This window comes from Mus caroli, chromosome X (genome assembly GCF_900094665.2).
Source record: "Mus caroli chromosome X, CAROLI_EIJ_v1.1, whole genome shotgun sequence".
In the NCBI taxonomy this organism is placed as follows: Eukaryota; Metazoa; Chordata; class Mammalia; order Rodentia; family Muridae; genus Mus; species Mus caroli.
In genome coordinates this window covers 121733263-121754784 of record NC_034589.1, presented here as the reverse complement: position 1 = coordinate 121754784, position 21522 = coordinate 121733263, and the positions used below count along the sequence as shown (strand labels likewise).

At 36.4% G+C, this 21522-nt stretch overlaps 1 pseudogene; it reads left to right on the top strand.

The window, feature by feature from the left end:
• Nucleotides 1–12290: 12290 nt before the first annotated feature.
• LOC110286377 overlaps nt 12291–21522 on the top strand; it is a 40621-nt pseudogene continuing 31389 nt past the window's right edge.

Here is a 21522-nt window from a genome sequence, read left to right as displayed (position 1 = left end):
TTAATAAATGTATTATATCAAACTAAAAGCTTCTGTACAATGAAGAAAGTAGTACACAGAATGAAGACAACCTAAATAATGAGAAAAAAAAATGTTGCTACTTGTGTGACAATGAATAGTAAATAAGATAAAAAAAGCCTTAACAATAAAACCCAAGTAATCTAAGTGCCAAAAATGGACAAATGGTCTGAATAGACATTTCTCAAAAGAAGAAATATATATGGCAACAAATATATGACAATATTTAGTAACCCTAGCCATCGTAAAATATTAACCCAAACTTCATTGATGTTATTTATTCCAGTTATAAGGGTTATATAAAAAACATGAAAATCTTAGCAACAATTTTGCAAGAATGAACATGTATACTTGATTGTTAGAAATGTTAGTAAGTACAGCCATTATATAGAAAAATGCAGAGATTTTTAAAAGTAATAGTACAAGAAAGAGCTCTAAAATTAAACATCTATCTTATTTCTGAATATATGTCAAAAGGAGACAAAATTAACAGCAAATTGGTATCTATATGTCCATGTTATTATTGCAGTGTTCTCAATAGTTAAGATGCTGAATCAGCCTAAATACCCATCAATGGATGAACAGATAGAATGTGTTATTATATATCTATATCTATATAGACATATTTATAGGTATATACATATATAAATAAAATACTTAAATCTTGACATTTGTTGTCTTACCGGCCTACTGGTCTATCAATAGGTAAACAAATAAAATTTGGTATTTGTAAGGGGTGGGAAAACAATTAAATGCTATTATTTGTTGTAAAACAAACATAATTAAAGTACCCTGTCAAATGAAAAAGGGCACAGTCAGAAAAACAAATACTACATATTCTCTGTTACATACTGAATCTACAAAAATCTGTCTATAAAGTAGAATATTCCTATAAATGTGATGACTGCTAAAGTTAACTAAATGTGGCAAAGAATAGCTAGGTTTGTACAGTTCTTTATAGGGAAATACATGAAATTTCAATTATGTGTATAATTATTATTTATGGCTAAGATCACTCTATTGTCCAGTTGAGAGTCTCTACATTAATTTCAGTTTGTTTCAAGAAGAAACTTCTCTGACAATCATTCTTCTAGGTACTGATCTATGGTTATAGAAATATAACATTAGGAGTAATATTGCTATGTTCACTTACCCCTTAAGGTAAATGGCCAATATATTCTCAGGTTCTTGGACTCATTAACAGTGAAGGGTACAGGTTCTAGCTCTTAAACCTATATCAAATGTGGTTAGGAAATTCCATAACATTTGTGCTACTATTACACAAGTGGGAATATCTTGCAGGCAAGCAAGATTTCAGCTCATAAGTTTTGTTGCTGAGTGAATATATTCCATCAGGATAAATTCTAGTAGGGTAAGGATGTTCTTCAAAAATGAGCACCAGTTCAATTTATTGACATTTAATGATATAAGTATGTAGTATTTGCATTATTAAGGCCTGACCTTTAGGGTATGAAGATTTAGATAATTGCCTATAATGTTTGGGGCAAATATACAACACTTTTGGCCAACAACTCAAAAGTACATAACCCATTCCAGGGCTTTTATTTAGCAACATATGATTTCTAGTTTGAATATTGCCTCCCCTATTATGTAATAAGTCCATTTATACTCATTTTGATATGCGTATATTTCAGGAAGCCTCTACATTTTCTTTGATTCAGCTATCAATTTCTTCTACCTTATGGTCAAGAGCTGAAACTCAGTTTTTCATGTCTATTTTTGCTTTGGGAAAGCTTACCTCAGAGCTTATGTTTAGTTTTGTGAACTTTTCCTTTGTAGATTTATTTCAGTTTGAAGCTTTGTTTAGTGATCTCACTTCTTTGTTAAATTCTACGTTTAGATCTTGAATTATTTTCCTTATTTCATTCAGGTGTTTGTGTTTTTACTAATGTTCATTGAGACTCCAATTCATAACATATTTAATATCCTTGAACAAATTCATAGTTGCTAATTTAAAGTCTTTATTTTACGATTTAACTAAATTTTCTCATGGTCTATTGCAGTAGGGATGATGTCTTCTGAAGGAGGCATATGTTCTTGTATTTGTTTCTTTTTCTTTTTCTTTTGCCTTTGTACTGGGATTTAAGCATTCAGAGTTATGACATTTGTGGTTTCACTCACACACATACACACATACACACACACACAAAAAAAACTTTGTTGGGTGTGTTTTCTGATTGCTGCTTCCCAAGACTGATAGGTTGTAGACTGACAAGTATGCTTGCTTTTTAGTCTTAGGTTCACTCTCAGTTTGGGGATTCATACTGACTACTCCTAGATCTTAAGTTCTCATTGGATCTTTGTATTCAGATGAAAGCTGGCCTAGATTAGTGCAATGAGTTAGGAGTTTAGTGGGTGATAGGCTAATATGGTGAGACGGACTGACTCTGGAGACCTCTTAAGCAGGAATTGGAGTCCAGCTCTACTAAAGTTGATAAAGGCATAACTAGGGTTACCTCTTTATAGCCTAGAATATCAACAAGTTAAAATAAGATGGAGGTGAACTAGAAGAGGAGGCTGAGGGTGACAGATAGCTGTACTCTCTGGAAGAAGGGTACAGCCAAATGTGTCCCTACTATGGAGATGTTCTTCAGTTTGTCAGAAGTCATTAAAAAGGGATATGGGATTGTACAAATGGCTATAGAGAGGCAGAGGGCGAATAACTGAAATGGGAACTTTGATAAGAATCTAATAATATCTGAGTCTCAGTTCCCATGATTAGAAAGTGAGGATTAAGATGTTGGCACATAGTTTTCGTGCTGGTTCTGAAAATTAAAGAGTGGTTAGGGTAGTCATTTAACCATAGTAAACATGATATAAGTTTACTTTAACTAAGTGGTATAGCACTTTGAAACTGAACCTAGGCTAAAGGTAAGTGATAAAAAGGAACAGGTAAGGCAATAAGGGTTTAAATATAAATCTCATTAATTAAAGATGAGCCCAAAATGAATGCTAGCACCAGTGAATATGGGGTAAGGAATATGCTTAACTAAATGAAGATATAAAATCTTATTTTAGATTCTTTGAGCATTTTATTATAAGATTTTAAATGGGACCAATTCTCCCACCAAAGGCAGCTTCTTATTCATTTCATTGTCAGTAAAAATGACTTTCACTCATATGAATGCACTCATGAGATCTATCTGACAGTTTCATCATCTGAAGAAATTGTTTTTTATTACATATGCTTTTAACATATACGTTTTTCTTGCTATTGAAAATCAAGACATGCCCTCAAACAATCTAATTTTGTGTTTTATTTTTAATGGAAATTTTAATGTCAATAATTTGTCAAGGAATACAGAACAGTTTGGAAACCTATTTCAGAGTGATTGAGAAAAGATTATTTCTTGCTAACAATATTTTAGCTTTCTTTGGTTGGTACATAGATGGAAATAGTTTGAATAGCATAAACTAGTATTTTTTTTGCCAAAGGTGTTTAAAAAGTCACCATAAATCACAGAAGTAGTTCTTTAGAGAGGCACATTCCTAGAAAATAAGGTATCATGTTTCTAAAAGCAATGTCAGTTGCTCTCTAATTTGAGGAAGGAGGCCAGTCTATCAGTGGCATGAACAACAAGGAAACAACTATCTTAAAGGCTCTGGGGCCTAACATAGTAAAGATGCTTTATTTTGTTCTTGCCACCAGACCTGTATAGGCCAAAAGGGAGGTTTGTTTTTTGGAGTCATTCAGGAAAGAAAACTGCAATCTATGTCCACAACATAATGGGAGAATCGAATGTGGAATACTATGCACTAGCTATTAAAGTTTCTGCCTTAAACAGAAGCTCATATTTATGCTTGTATTTTATTAGGAAGAACAACATATCCACTTTTAAATTCAAGAAGTCTGGGAAGCACAATGCTACAATGCATCAAAAAGGAGAAGGTCAGGAGGAAGAAGGGATAAATAACAACATGGTCAGTTGATAAAACCTCAGGGGATTTTTTTCTTTTAGCTACCCAAAACGATATATCAAATGAAATTAAGAAACTTGAGCTGAAAAACATTTCACATGAGAAACAGAGACTCGGTTATCATGTAGGTCTCCTAACAAGTGGAGATGGGGCTATCTCTGACTCTGTTGCCTTCCCTTTGATCCCTTTCCCCTCAGTGGGATGACTTATCTGGCCTCAGTGGGAGAGGATGTGCTTAGTCTGCTGAGACTTGATGTGCCTTGGCCAGTTAGTACCCATGTGGAGCCTCCCCAGAGGGAGTAATGGCGAAGGAGGTATGAGGGTAGAACTGTGAGGATAGGAGGAAGGGAGCCGTTATAAAGATATATGTTCATCTGAAATAACAAAAATCTAGGATATCAAAAACTATTCTCAACAATACTGGTACAGTGACAGGTAGATCAATGGGATAGAATTGAAGACCCAGAAATGAACCCACATGCCTATGGTCACTTGATCCTTTACAAAGGAGCTAAAACCATCCAGTGGAAAAAAGGCAAATGGTGCTGGCACAACTGGTGGTTCGAATGTAGAAGAATGGGAATTGATCCATTCTTATTTCCTTGTACAAAGCTCAAGTCTAAGTGGATCAAGGAACTCCACATAAAACCAGAGACACTGAAACTTATAGAGGAGAAAGTGGGGAAGAGCCTCAAAGATATGGGCACAGGGGAAAATTTCCTAAACAGAACACCAATAGCTTGTGCTGTAAGATTAAGAATTGACAAATGTGACCTCTTAAAATCATAAAGCTTATGTAAGGTAAAGGACACTGTCAAGAGGACAAAAAGGGCAACTAACATATTGGGAAACTATCTTTACCAATCCTACATCAGATAGAGGGCTACTAGACAATATATACAAAGAACTCAAGAAGTTAGACTCTAGAAAACCAAATAACTCTATTAAATAGTGGGGTACAGAGCTAACAGAGGAATTCTCAACTGAAGATTACAGAATGGCTGAGAAGCACCTGAAAAAAATGTTCAACATCCTTCGTCATCAGGGAAATGCAAATCAAAACAACCATGAGATTCCACCTCAGAACAGTCAGAATGGCTAAGATCAAAATCTCGGGTGACAGCATATGCTGGTGAGGAATTGCATAAAGAGGAACATTTCTCCATTGTTGGTGGGATTGCAAGCTGGTACAACCAGACTGGAAATCTGTTTGGTGGTTCTCAGAAAGTTGGGAAAAAGTACTACCAGAAGATCCAGTAATACTACTCCTGGTCATATACATAGAAGATGCTCCAACTTGTAGTAAGGACATGTGCTCCACTATGTTCATAGCAGCCTTATTTATAATAGCCAGAAGTTGGAAAGAACCCAGATCTCCCTCAACAGAAGAATGGATACAGAAAATGTGGTACTTTTACACAATGGTGTACTACTCAGCAATTAAAAAAAAATGAATTCATGAAATTCTTAGGCAAATGGATGCATCTGGAGGGTATCATCCTGAGTGAGCTAACCCAATCACAAAAGAACACAGATGATATGTACTCACTGATAAGCAGATAGTATCCCAGGAATTTAGAATATCCAAGATACAATTTGCAAAACACCTGAAACTCAAGAAGGAAGACCAGAGTGTGGACACTTCAATCCTTCTTAGAATGGGGAACAAAATACCCATGGGAGAAGTTAGAGACAAAGTTAGGAGCAGAGACTGAAGGAATGACCATCCAGAGACTCCATCACCTGGGGATCCAACCCATAAACAACCACCAAACCCAGGCACTATTGCAGATGCCAACAAGAGCTTGTTGACAGGAGCCTGATAAAGCTGTCTCCTGAGAGGCTCTAACCCATGCCTGACAAATATAGAAGTGGATGCTCACAGCCATCCTTTGTACAGAGCACAGGGGCCCCAATGAAGGAGCTAGAGAAAGTACCCAAGGTGTTGAAGGGGTTTCTATACCCACAGGAGGAACAACAATATCAGCTAACCACAAACCCCAGAACTTCCTGGAACTAAACCACCAATCAAAGAAAGCACATGGTGGGAGTCATGGCTCTAGCTGCATATGTAACAGAAGATGGTCTAGTTGTTTATCAATGGGAGGAGATGCCTTTGGTCCTCTGAAGGTTCTACGCCTCAGTACAGGGGAATGCCAGGGCCTGGATGATGGAGTGGGTGGGTTGGGGGGCAGGGAGAGAGGATAGAGGATTTTCGGAGGGGAAACTATGAAAGGGGATAATATTTGAAATGTAAATATAGAAAATACCTAATAAAAAGGCAAAGAAATATGAGTTATTCATAAGAAAATGCTAAAATATTAAAAAGAATTAGAGTGAAATGGTATAAAATTACATTTATTCTTGGTAAACATCCATGCTGCTTTACCTTTTTGAAGTATGTGTGTGCTAATTTGAAAATAAAAATAAAATTAAAAAAATGTAAAGTGAATAAATAAGTAAATAAATAAGAACCAAAGACTAAAAACAACAAGAATGACCCAGAAACCAACCAACCAGCAAATAAACAAATAATAAAACAGTACCAGGTACTAGAAACCTCCTTTGAAATCCTTGTTTAGGGTAGCCCAAGTGACTCTCAAAACAATAAAGGTTATTCCTGCTGCCCTTGGTTTCATTTCAAAGGAATTTCATTACTGAAGATATTATACATTCACGACAAGACTTACCTTATTTGTACTAGATCTATTCAAAAAGCTTCCTCACTGTGGCTTAGTGTCCAGAGTATCAGAAAGTCTTACACAAGCTTCCAAAGGAGGGAAGCAATTACTACTAGTCACACCCAGCTATGAACCATGTCAATGATCAACATAGCAAAATATCCATGAATATGCTATAGTGGCACTTACATATTGGTGATAACCAACATCTGCACAAATAGAATTATAATTAACTAATGAGGTAAGAAAATTAAGTATAACAACATGCTGGTTACTAGAAACCTAGCTAAATACATAGGGAAAGTGATACTATTATCTTAAAAGAGAGTATACAATCTCTACTTGGCTTGACCAGTAAAATTCAGTAGCTAGATTCTAAATCTTTTTCATATATCCATGGATAAGTTTAGCTATCACCCCTCATCAAAGAAGCTTTTTTTTTAAAGGCAAATTAGTACATTGCAGAAAATACAGCTGGGGACAATGCAATGATTAGTAGATACCATCCTAAGCAAGAACTTCTGTATCTATGGCTCAGAGAACATTACAGAAGTGTGTGTGTGTGTGTGTGTGTGTGTGTGTGTGTGTGTGTGTGTGTAAAGTCAAAATAACAAAAAGTACTCTGTGAGATTGTGTCTCTCTTTATTTTAAAATTTATTTATTCATGTTAACCCATTATCATAACTTCAACTCCTTAATGTACCCCCTAATGCAAGTCTTCTCTTCATTCCACCTTCCTCTTCTCTTTTGAATGGCACTCTCTGGGTTTCATACCCCCCCATTAAACTCCTTTACCCCATTTCCTCACCCCCACACATCAAGTTACTGTGGGACTAGGTGCCTACTCACCCAATGAGGCTAGACAAGGGGGTCCATTTAGGGGCTCAGGATTCACAGGCAGACAGGCTACAGGATCTGCTCCAATTGTTGAGGGACCCACATGAAGACCAAGGTGCTCATTTGCTACATGTGTACAGGGCCCTAGATCTACCTCATGCTTGCAGAGGTGAGTGGTTCACAGTCCCCTGAGCTCCATTGTCTAGCTTTGGGCTTGCCCTTCAATCCAAAGGAACCTTATAAGACCACAAGAACACCTTGCCTCCTCATGGAAACCTTTGGGGGCACCCAAAATGACCAGCATCAACCGCAGCTGGACCAGTCTCATCCTAGTCAGATAAGCCAGTGATCCCAGAGTGGGGTCTGCCTGAAGGACAGCCAGAAGAGTCAGGTACCCTGACCTCCATTGTCTGGCCCACAACTCCCTCCACCTTCCTGAGATGTCCTGCTACCATTGGAATCATCCATTCATCACCAGGGAAAACCAGGTGCCTAAAAGATAGAGTAACCATACAATCAACAAGACCTGGCACAATATAACTCCAGCAGAGCCCTGTTATCCTGCAACAGCAAACCTTGGATATCCTAATGAAACTGAAACACAAGAAGAGGATACTAAATCCAATCTTATAAAGATGATAGAGGTCTTCAAAGAGGATGTGAATAAATCCTTTAAGGAAATGAATAAAAATACGTTCAATGGGGTAGAGGCATTAGAAGAGGAACCAAATAAATATAAACACACAAAAAATGCAATAAATAGGTGAATGATAAGAATAAAACTAAAGGATATGAATAAGACCTGATAAGTGAAATGGAAGCAATAAAGCATCAAAGAAAACACAAAATGAGGCAATTCTGGAGATGGAAAACCTAGGAAAGAGTAAAGGAACTACAGATGTAAGCATCACCAACATAATACAGAATGGAAGAAAGAATCTCAGGTGTAGAAGATATGATAGAAAATTCAATATATCAGTCAAAGGAAATGAAAAAAATCTTAAAAATTCAAGACATAAAACATCCAGAAAATTTAGTACACTATGAAAATACCAGACCTAAGAATAATAGAAATAATTTTAGGTCTTCTATTCTATTCCATTGATCATCATGTCTGTGTCTGTACCAATACCATGCAGTTTTTATCACAATTGCTTTGTAGTACAGCTTGAGGTCAGGGATTGTGATTCCCCCAGCCATTCTTTATTGTTAAATATTTTTTTCCACTATTCTAGGTTTTATTCCTTTCCAGATGATTTTAAGAATTGATCTTTCTCAGGCCTAAAGTGGGATCCAGCTCATGGTGAGGTCCAAGATTTGACACTATTAATGAGGCTATGGAGTGCTCACAAAAAGGAACCTATCATGACTGACCTCTGAAAGACCCAACAAGTTGCTGAAAGAGTCAGTTCCAGTTATTTGCACCCAACCAATGGACAGAAGCTGCTGATCCCTGTTGTTGAATTAGGGAAGACTGAAAGAAGCTGAGGAGGAGGCCAAACCTGTGGGAAGAATAGCAGTCTCAATTAAACTGAACCCCCTGAAATCTCTCAGACACTGGACCACCAACCAGGCAGCATACACCAGCTGATATCAGGCCCCCCAACATATATACATACAACAAAGGACTGCTGAGTCTGGTTTAGTCAGAGAAGATGCACCTAACCCTCATGAGACTAGGAACCTCAGGGAGTTTAGTGGGGTGGGGGGTTAGGACACCTTCGTAGAGACAGGGAAAGGGTAGGAGGTATAGAATGTGGAACAGTCAGAAGGCAGACCAGGAAGGGAATAGAATCTGGAGTTTAAAATTAATTAATTAATTAATTAATTAATTAATTAAAAAAGAATAATAGAAATAGAAGGTGAAGATTCCCAGTTCAAAGGCCCAGAAAACATCTTTAACAAAATCATAGAAGAAAATTTCCTTAACCTGAGGAAAGATTTGCCTATAAAGGCACAAGAAGTTTACAGAACATCAAATAGATTGAACCAGAATGGAACATCCTCCCACCATGTAATAATCAAAATATTGAATATTCAGAATTAAGAGATAATTTGAAAAGTTGTAAGGGGGAAAAGCCAACATACTGAGATTCTAAAAGCTAGAAGGACCTGGACAAAAGTGTTCCAGACCCTAAGAGACCACTGATGTCAGCCTATACTACTATACCCAGCAAAACTTTTAATCATTACATATGGAGAAAACAATATATTCTATGTCAAAACTAAATTTAAACAATACCTTTCTACTAACTCAATCCTACAGGGGATACTAGAAAGAAAATGCCAACCCAATGAGGCTAACTATAACACAAGACATAAAAAATTTCACACCATTAAAACAAAGAGACTGTTTTGTTTTAAATTGAATAAACTTGACATGACCAATTAAAATATCAGTTGACATAGTAATGTACAAGGGGAAAGATCTAATGTGGTCCCACTCCTAGAATAACTACAGGCAAATAATGGCTGCGGAGAGAATGAGAATTAGCCTCAATCAGGCATGAGTCAGGATGGTTAGCTAATATGAAGTTGTCAGTCATGACACCACATACATACAAACAACAAAATGATACCAAGCAAGTTTTATTTATATATTTATATATTTTTACATATGCATTTGTGCCCATATACATACATTTTTTAATTATTAATAATAATATAAAATTATTTTATGATGCAATATTTGAAAGTATTTATTATATAGGCATAGAAAACTAATAAAGTATAGTGTTAAAAATACTAAATACACATTTTTAAAGCCTGAGTAGACATTCATGTGTTTCAGTTTGGATCAGTTTGGGCTAAGCTTGTCTATGTGACAGTGCTGGAATGAGGTCTTTTAAGAGATATTGTTCAATTAAATTTCTTTACAGAATTGATATCAGAAACATTTTTTTTTAATTTCTGGGAATATTTTTGGTCTTCTTGAATAACTTTCTCATATAATTGTTTTTGATCCATCTTTTATCTAGAAGTCTCTCTTTTTCATCTCTGTCATGATCTGTGCTTTAGAAATCTGACCCAAAATAACTATGTCCTTGTAACCCCCATTCCCTACTTTCCATTTGTTTCATTCATTGGAAGTAAACAAGGATTGTGATGTGTACAAAGAATATAACAAAAACTAGGAGAGAGAAGGACAGCCTTTAGTTCACTATTATTTCCAACTTACAATGTCTTGTTATTGGCATTAATACTATAGGCTTAAAGCATATACCAGCTTCTTAATATTATTTGGACTGGAGTTTCCCTATATTGGCTTTTTGATCCTCCAACTCCAGTTATGCCCTTGTATGTAGTAGCTTTGTTTAATATTCTTACTTAAATGATAGATGATATATCAGGATCCTGAATGAAACACCATCCAGATTGTTGGTTATACTTTAAAGTGGTAAATTTGGAAACAATAGAATGAACAAAGAACACTTAATTTCTTATTTTCTTTTGTAGATGAGTCTTCTGAAAAGAAAATGAATTATTCTTTGCTACCCTGTGAACGGTTTCTAGTCCACAGAAGTCTCGATTTCAGTGGGTGATATGTAAACCGACTAATGCTCAGGTTCAGTTTTAGAAAGCCATTTAGATTTTAACATTATTTATAGATGCCAAAGTAGACTTTAGAATGAATTAAAATATTAACATTATGTTATTTATTTGGGTAGCCCAGCATAGTTTATCAATGATCAAGGGTAGCAGGTTAAACTTCCTAAATAAAAGAATATTTCATATTTTAATTATGGATAATATTTCTATTTTAAAACTATTACACATGTCTATTTCTTGAAGCATGTGAGCAGATGTAGCAAGAAGTAATTTCTTACATGTTTTTAAACTAGTTTGTTCTATGAAATAGTTTCTTTATAAAACTGACATGTCCCCCCACTTCTTCCTCTCTGGACTGAAAGGGAGGGACCTAAGATGAAGTGCTCTACAGTGCAGAGGGAGAACTTGTAGAGTTCACTTCCAGTGGAGGGATGGGGTTGCCATCCATCCCACAGTCAAATGCTCTGACCCAGAATTGTTCCTGTCTGAAGGAACTTCAGGGACAAAAATGGAAAAGATCCTGAGAGAAAAGAAGTCCAGTGACAGGCTCAAATTGGGATCCAGCTCAAGGGGAGGCCCCTGGTCCTGACACTATTACTGATACTGTGGTATGCTTGCAGACAGAAACCTAGCATGGCTGCCCTCTGAGAGGGCCAACAAGCAGCTGAAAGAGTCAGATGCAGATATTTACACCCATTCAATGGACAGCAGCTGGCAACCCCTGTGATTGAATTGGAGAAAAGCTGGAAGAAGCTGAGGAAGAAGGTGGCCCCATGGGAAGACCAGCAGTTTCAATGACCTGGACCCCTGAGATCTCTCAGACACTGAGCCACCAACCAGGCAGCATACAACAGTGGATATGCGGCCCCCAACACATATACAGAAGAGGACTGCCAGGTCTGACCTCAGTGAGAGAAGATGCACCTAACCCTTGAGAGACTTGAGACCCCAGGGAATGGGGAGGCCTGGTGAGGGTGGGTGGAGTGGGGGCATTCTCTTAGAGACTGAGGGAGGAGATATGGGCTGGGGAGTACTCAGGAGACAGAGCAAGAGGGGCATGTAGACTGGACTTTAAAAAAGGAGTAAAGAAGAAAAGAAAAACAACACAACACAAAATAAAACAAAACATATCAAAAAACCAGATATATATCCTTTAAACTTATCAGAAGCAATCAACTACTGAACATCAACAGATCACAAAAAGATTTTTAAATAATATTGTAGGAATTTTCTAAGAAGAAACTGGGGTCTACTATGTAGTAAAAAATGGAGATGAAATACTGCGAAAGGATCATTCTCAGCACAGTGTTTCTAGTCACTGCTCTGATAATTGCTTTAATATATTTAGGATATAAACTTCATAAACCTTTGGGCAGGTAAGTTATCTTTATTTTCACATTTTAAATGCCAGAAATAGTTTTCTTGCTTAATTTCTACAATGCCATCTTTTATAATAATCCGATTTTATGGAGTCAGCCTTTTGTTGGCTGGTGACATTTTCCTGCATTTCCATAGACATTTTCATTTTTGACACTGAACATTTCCGACCTAGTTAGTTATAACTTTCTCTGGTGTCTAATTTCATATAATGTTCCCTTTAAACTTTTGACCCTATTTGGGGATGGTGCTGCTCATATTAAGCACAGAATTTGATAATCACAGTGCAGCTTTCAGATATTTTTGTTACCACTCATGCCATCGATCTCTTGCTTGAGGCTTTTTAAAAACTTCCTGCAATGTAGATTATCAAAGTTTGTGCCATATTGTATCTCATTTTGAACTGCAGAACAAATAGCTTCATTATATACTAAAATTCTTGGATTCTTCTTTCTTAAAGCTGATTCCTTTTCATCTCTCCACTGCATTTACTATACTGTAATGTAATTACATACATCTTTCTTACGAGGTTTGGAATGTTCAATTTAAGTGTGTTAAACTCAGTAGACATTTTTTTTGTCATTTTTTTTTAAAGATTAGTTTTGGCTCTTAGACTCTAAACATTGAATAATAAATTGAGACTTACACTCTAGGCATGGTGATACCCCTAGAAGTTCTTTTATTGTTAAGGCTTGTTTCCACTATCCTGGGATTTTTGTTTTTCCATATGATGTTGAGAATTGCTCTTTCCATGTTTGTGAAAAATTGTGTTGGAATTTTAATGGGGATTGTATTGAATCTATAGATTGCTTTTGGTAGGATAGCTATTTTCACTGTGCTAATCCTACCAATCCATGAGCATGAGCGATCTTTCCAACTTTGAAGGTCTTCTTCGAATTTTTTCTTTAAGGAACTGAAGTTCTTGTCATAGAGATCTTTCACTTGCTTAGTTAGAGTAACAACAAGATATTTAATGTTATTTGTGGCTATTTTAAAGGCTGTTGTTTCCCTAATTTCTTTCTCAGCCTATCATTTGTATAAAGGAAGGCTACTGATTTGTTTGAGTTAATTTTATATTCTGCCACTATGCTGAAGTTGTTTATCAGCTGTAGTAGTTTTCTGGTAAAATTTTTGGGGTCATTTATATATACTATCATATATTCCACAAATAATGATACCTTGACTTCTTCCTTTCCAAAGTTGTATCCGGTTGATCTCCTTTTGTTGTCTTATTGCTCTGGCTAGAAGAGCAATTACTATATTGAATATATAGGGAGAGAGTGAGCAGCTTTGTCTTATCCCTGCTTTTTGTGGGATTGCTTCAAGTTTCCTTCCATTTAATTTGACATTGCCTGTTGGTTTGCTGTACATTGCTTTCATTATGCTTAGGTATGTGCCATGAATTCCCTATCTCTTCAAGACTTTTAAAATGAAAGGGTATTTTATTTTGTCAAAAGATTTTTTTAAACATCTAATGAGATGATCATGTAATATTTTTCTTCAAATTTCTTTATATGGTAGAGTATATTGATGGATGTCCGTATATTTAAACATCAGTGCATTCCTGGGATGAAGCCTATGTGGTCATGGTGAATGATGGTTTGGTGATATTGGATTCAGTTTGCAATATTTTTTGAGTATTTTTACATTGATGTTCTTAAGCTAAATTGTTCTCTTGCTTTGTTGGGACTTTGTGTGATTTAGATATCAGTATGAACTGTGGCATTATGGAATACATTAGATAGTTTTTCTTCTGTTTATATGGTGTGGAATAGTTTGAGGAATAATGGTATTAGTTCTTCCTTGAAGGTCTGGTAGAATCTGCAAGAAAATCATCTGGCCCTGGGCTTTTTTTTGGGGGGGGGAAGGAGATGGGAGATTTTTAATGAGTGCTTCTATTTCCTTAGGGGTTATGAGACTAGATAGTTTACCTGATCTTGACTTAACTTTGGTATGCAATATCTCTCTAGAAAATCATCCATTTCATCTAGATTTTCCAGTTTCATTGAATACAGGCTTTTGAAGCAAGATCTGATGGTTTTTTTTGTTTGTTTGTTTGTTTTTAATTTCCTCAGTTTCTGTTGTTATGTCTCCCTTTTCACTTCTAATTTTGTTAATTTGGATACTGTGTCTGAGCCTTTTAGTTAGTTTGACTAAGGGTTTATCTATCTTGTCAATTTACTCAAAGAACCAGCTCTTGATTCTTTATATAGTTCTCTTTGTTTCTAATTGATTGATTGCATTCCTGAGTTTGGTTATTTCCTGGGGTCTACTCTTCTTGGATATGTTTGCTTCTTTTTGTTCTAGAGCTTTTAGGTGTGCTGTTAAGTTGCTATCATAGGATATCTCCAATTTCTTCACCATCCCTGACCTCAAACTGTAATACAGAGCAATAGTGATAATAGAAAATACAATGGTATTAGTACAGAGACATACAGATCAATCAGTGAAATAGAACTGAAGATTCAGAAATGAACCCATGTAGCTATGGACACTTGGTCTTTGACAAAGAAGTGAAAATCATACAGTGTGTGTGTTTGTGTGTTTGGGGGGGTATCTTCAACAAATGGTCTTGGTCTAACCAGTGGTCTGTTTGTAGAAGAATGCAAATTGAACCATATGTATCACCTTGTACAAAGCTCAAGTCCAAGTGGATCAAGGACCTCTGCATAAAACTAGATACACTGAAACTAATAGAAGAAAAATGGGAAATAGCCCTGAACACATTGGCACAGGGGAAAATTTCCTGAACAGAACACCAATGGCTCAGACTCTAAAATCAACAATTAGCAAATGGGACCTCAGTAAATGAAAAGCTTTTGTAAGGCCAAGGACACTGTCAATAGGACTAAACAGTAACATACAGATTTGGAAAAGGTTATCACTAAACCTACATCCAATACAGGGCTAATATACAAAATATATAAAGAACCCAAGAAGTTAACCCCCAAAAAACTGAGTGAGGTAACTCAGATCCAAGAGGACATGCATGGTATGCACTCACTAATACATGTATATAACCTGGACCCCTGATATCTCTCAGACATTGAGCCAATAATCAAACAGCGTACAGCATACACTAGCTGTTCTGCGGGGGGGGGGGGGCGGGGGGCAACACATATACAGCAGAGGACTTCCTGGTCTGGCCTCAGTGAGTGAAGATTCACCTAACCCTCTTAAGACTTGAGGGCCTGGGGAATAGGAAGTCCTGGTGGGGTGGGGATCAGGGATGGGGACATCCTGTTGGAGACTGGGAAGGAAGAATGGGATGAGGAACTGTCTGAACACGGACATGGAGAGGGATAATGACTATATTGTAAAATATACTAAAAATAATTTAAAAAAATAAGGTACAAAATTAAAGAGAGAATTCTCAGTGGAAGAATCCTGAAAGGACCAGAAGCACTTAAAGAAATATTCAACATCCTTAGTCATCATGGAAATACAAATAAAAATTACCCTGAGAATCCACCTTACACCAATCACAATGGCTAAGATAAAAAACTTAGGTGACAGCACATGTTTGGGAGGATATGAAGAAAGGGGAACACTCCTCCACTGTTGGTGGGATTGCAAACTGGTACAACCACTCTGGAAATCAGCTTGGTGGTTCCTCAGAAAAACTGAAATAAGTCTACCTGAAGACCCAGTTGTACTGTTACTGGGCATACACCCAGAAGATGTTCCACAATATTACAATGACATGTGATCCACAATGTTTATAGCAGCCTTATTTATAATAGCCAGTAGCTGGAAACAGTCCAGACATTCCTCACCTGATGAACAGACACAGAAAATGTGGTTCATTTACACAATGGAATACTATTCAGCTATTAAAATCAATGACATTAGAGCCAGGCATGGTGGCACACACCTTTAAACCCAGTACTTGGGATGCAGAGGCAGGTGGATTTCTGAGTTCGAGGCCAGTCTCGTCTACAAAGTGAGTTCCAGGACAGCCAGGGATATACAGAGAAACCCTGTCTCAAAAACAAAAACAAAAACAAAAACAAAACAACAACAAAAAAACAAAACAAAACAAAAAAATAACCAACAACAACAACAAAACAAAAACAAGAAAAACAATGACATTATGAATTTTGAAGGCAAATGGATGGAACTAGAAAATATCATACTGAGTAAAATACAGACCCCAAAGGACATGCATTATATGTATTCACTGATAAGTGGATATTAACCCAGGAGTACAGAATACAATGATGTAACCCACAGACCTTAAGAAGTTTAACAAAAGGAAGGCCCAAGTGAGGATATGAATTTCATTCCCACTTAGAGGGAGGAATAAAATAATCATGGGAGGCAGAGAGAGGGAGGGATCAGGGTGGGAAATAGGAGGGGAAAAAGAGGGCAGGATCAGATATGGGAGGAGACAGGAGAGAAGCCCAGAAAGCCAGGAGAATGGATGGAAATATGCATCTGAGGGGGTGTGGGTGGGTTGGTGGGAATCTCTAGAAAGTCCCAGAGACCTGGGATGTGAAAGGCTCACAGGACTCAGTGGAGATGACCTTAGCCAAAATGCCTAACATTGGGGAATAAGAACTGAAGAGCCCACCTCCAGTAGATAGACAGGTCACCCTGTGGAGGGATGAGGTCACCAAGTTACCTTCAAAATATTTGACCTAGAATTGTTCCTGTCTAAAAGAAATACAGGGACAAAAATGGAACAGAGATTGAATAAAGGCCAGCCAGTGACCCACCAAATTTGTGATCCATCCATTGTGCTGGCACCAAATCATGACACTGTTACTGATGCCATGTTGTACTTACAGATAGGAGCCTAATATGACTGTACTCTGAGAGGCTCTAGCAGCAGCTGACTAACACAGATACAGACACAGCAAAGCATTGGACTGAGGTCGGGGATCCATATGTAAGAGGAAAGACTGAAAGAGCTGAAGGGGATGGTAACCCCATAGGGAGACCAACAATATCAACTAGCAAGGACTCCCTGGATCTATGGTCAGAGGCTAAGCCACAAACCAAAGAAAATACATGGGCTGGTCTGTAGCCCTGGGTACATATGCAGCAGAGGACTGCTTTGTTTGGCTTTAGTGGGAAAGAATGAGCCTAATCCTGTAGAAACTTGATACCCCAGGGAGGGGAATATGGGGAGAGTGAAATGGCAGGTGAGGGAGTGGGTTGGAGAGTATCCTGTCAGAGGCAAAGGAGTAGGGAGATGGGGTGAAAAAAGCTTGGAGGGAGTCTGGGAAGGGGGGAAATGTTTGGAATATAATTAAATAAAACCATAAAAAAGAAGTAAAAAAAAGAGTTATAGTTTATGTTTAAGTAAAAATAAGACCTCACAAGAAGGGCAAACAAAAACTTAACCCTTTCTGTAAGGTTTATAGGCTAGAGTTTGTATGACTTATATTATTGTGCACTGCCAGCATCTTTAGGGACATACAGACTTTGAAAAATTACCTTTTTTTCTGATCCATATTTTTTTAAAATTTTTATTCTTTCTTCATAGGGTTTCTTTGTGCAGTCTTTGCTATCCTGGAATTTGCTCTGTAGACCAGGCTAGTGTTTAACTCACAGAGATCCATTTGCCTCTGTCTCCAGAGTGATGGGCTTAAAGGTATGCACCACCACCACCCAGCTTTTCTCCTGAATCATATTTGATAATTTAAAGATCACCTTATAACCATTTTGTTGTTCACATGCCAAATGATTTTACAGAATATACATGCATTAAAATTCTTTACCTGGACATGAAAGGCATCTGCTTTCAGCACTGGATCTTCAGGTTCTTTCAAGGCCACAGCTAGGAATACATTTGAGTTGATAGCTAAATTTAGGCAAGGATAGAGTAGAATGTTGCTGCAATATGACTGCACATTGTACAAGAAGGAAGATATCATATATTCAAACTGGTAGCATCACCTAGGTGATATTTTTGGAGATTTTATGCAAGCTTTTTTTTTTCAGTCCTCAAAATGGGTACAACAATAGTTATCACATACTTTCTCTGAGGCATTTGTTTCATTATACCATATTTCCCCATGACTTTTCTTTTCTAAGAGTTCGAGTTTTATTACAGAGAAAAGGTTGGCTTGCCAGTTGGCACAGAACACATCCTTGCTTCCTTATCAATAACTTTCACATTTTGATCCCAATTTCCACCTCATTTTTTTTTCAATTTCAAATTAGTTGTAAATATGAAAATTTTAGTGTTAGGAGAAATTATAGTGATCACCTGTTAACCTCCTTATCAGCAAAGGTAACACTAGTAGTATTAATAAAGTAATTGAACAATTCAGATGGTTCACATAATAAAATGTAATATCTTTTTAAACTCCAATGCTAGTAGCACATATTTAACTGTAATCCTTTTAAAGCCCATAGCTAGCATAGAATCTTTAAAGCTTTCTTTTATGGTGTCTTAGTCAGGGTCTCTATTCCTGCACAAACATCGTGACCAAGAAGCAAGTTGGGGAGGAAAGGGTTTATTTGGCTTACACTTCCATACTGCTGTTCATCACCAAAGAAGTCAGGACTGGAACTCAAGCAGGTCAGGAAGCAGGAGCTGATGCAGAGGCCATGAAGGGATGTTCCTTACTGGCTTGCTTCCCCTGGCTTGCTCAGCCTGCTCTCTTATAGAACCCAAGACTACCAGCCCAGAGATGGTTCCACCCACAAGGGGCCTTTCCCCATTGATCACTAATTGAGAAAATGCCTTACAGCTGGATCTCATGGAGGCATTTCCTCAACTGAAGCTCCTTTCTCTGTGATAACTCCAGCTGTGTCAAGCTGACACAAAACTAGCCAGTACACATAGCCTATACCAGTTTTAATCATTTGGTAATTAAAATACTCTTCTTATGTAACTTATCAATATATTTTGAATTAATAACTTGAATTTTATAGAAAAATTCAAAGATGAAAATAAATACCCACCTTTCACACTATCATAGCCTATTTGTACACCCTATTAATCTATGGTCATATCTCTTGGTAAAGAATAAATAATACATAACTATCTTCTTTTCATAAATAGTTTTCTAAACTATTACTTCTAACAGTTGCTAATATTTCATTCTAAGAATGTCATAAATTATTCAAACATTAAATGACTTCTGAGCATTTCTGCTGTAACTGAATGTTTGAATTTTTTAAAATGATGCTGATAAATGATACTGAAAGATACAGTCTCTGTTTTGTGTAATTTTAAAGATGATAATATTTGATACATTTTTGTTCTGATCTCCAAGATTTCCAGATTATTTTTATGGTCTTCATATATAGTGAGACAACAAATTGTTTTGACAAGTCTTCTGAGAGCCTACATGAAAGGTAGCCTGTTAAAAAAAACTTCAACAAAAATGAGACTTTGAGACCTGGGTATGTTACAAGAATTTCTATGAATAAAACCAAATGAGTGATGCCTTTTAGAAAAGCGAATGTAATGTCATGTATCTTTATAAAGTCAGTAAATGCCAACAACTTTCCAAAAGTAAGAAAAGCTAATTGATTTTGCTTCCACCCATGAACACATGGAAACAGCAGGTTTCATGCGGCTTACTGGCTGCCTTGTCAAGGCCCATGTTTGTTTAACATTAGCAAACTCAAGAAAAATATCTCAGTCTCATATTGCTTTATCACTCCTAATAGCTTATTTCAACAAACAGTTCAGAACTGTAGAACAGACTAGATGTCTAATCTTGTCTATCAGTGCAGACTGGCAGAACACTGTTTTCAACATCAAGACAAACAGTTGCTGAGCTGTCCATAGAGTACACACTGAGCAGAATGCTTGTCAAAACGGGGTTTATATCATTTAGTATAGATATAAAGCATATTGTGAACACATTAGCAATATGATAGAACATGATAATTGTAAAACTATGGAAATGCAGTAGAATATACATATATATGCACATACATATGTGCTTGTGCACATGCATGCACACACAAATACACACACAAAAACACAGTGATTGTTTTGTTTGCAGAATTAACATTTATTGATATAATATCTGAAATTTTAAAATGGAATGCTATTTAATCCAGTAATTTGCAACTGCCAGACTACTTTAATACACTGTTCATAAGGATAGTATGTGTTTTGCTGGGAACTCTTTGGAAGACAGTTGTAAGGCATTATCAACATTTACTGTGCAATGACCTAGAGGTTTCATCTATTACAATTCTATTCATAGACAATGCAAAATTAAAACAAATAAAATATTTGTGTAAGTGAATATCTGTCAGCATATTATCTACAAAACAAAATCAAACAGAGAACCTGTTGAGAACATAATGTATCTATTAACAAGGGAATGATGTAGATATTCAGTGGGATATTGTTGTCCATTATAAAAGCATTTAGAAGTACTAACTCTGCTGGTCTGAGCTCATGCTTCATAGTTATGTGAGAGTAAAATATTATAATATGAACTAGTTATATAAGTAAACCTTGTATTCTTTCATAGCTATAAGAATACTCTACATTGGTATAATTGATAACACAAATAGACGTATTTTCACAAATTAATAAGCAAAAAATAGAAAAAATGAAAAGGAAATGGGAAACTTTTTTTTTCTCTGGTAGAGTAGTAAGGTTACTGATGGAATTGTAGGAATCAGAGTTTCACATTCATATACTTGCAACCATACATATATAGAGGCCATATATATATATATATATATATATATATATATATATATATATATTACCAGCTTACATACATAAATACATCTTATATACTAGAGACTTACAGGTTGTTTTAACTCATTAGTTTTGTAGTTTTCTATATTATTAACTTTCATGTATCTACTTATTCATTCATTTATCCAGTACAGGGGTGCTAGAAACCCAATCTTGATTTAAAATATATAGTGATTTCATATTTATAAGTATTTTGACAGTATTGTTTAAAATTCAGTTTTGGGTTTATTAATTAAGGTGTTATGCCAAAATCAACAGGAATTTCACACATTCAGTTTTACTCAGGGATTACTATCTTCTAGTCTCTCATACAATTTTCCAAAGTAGTAAAGTTTACCAGGGATCCGTCCCATAATCAGCTTCTAAACGCTGACACCATTGCATACACTAGCAAGATTTTGCTGAAAGGACCCAAATATAGCTGTCTCTTGT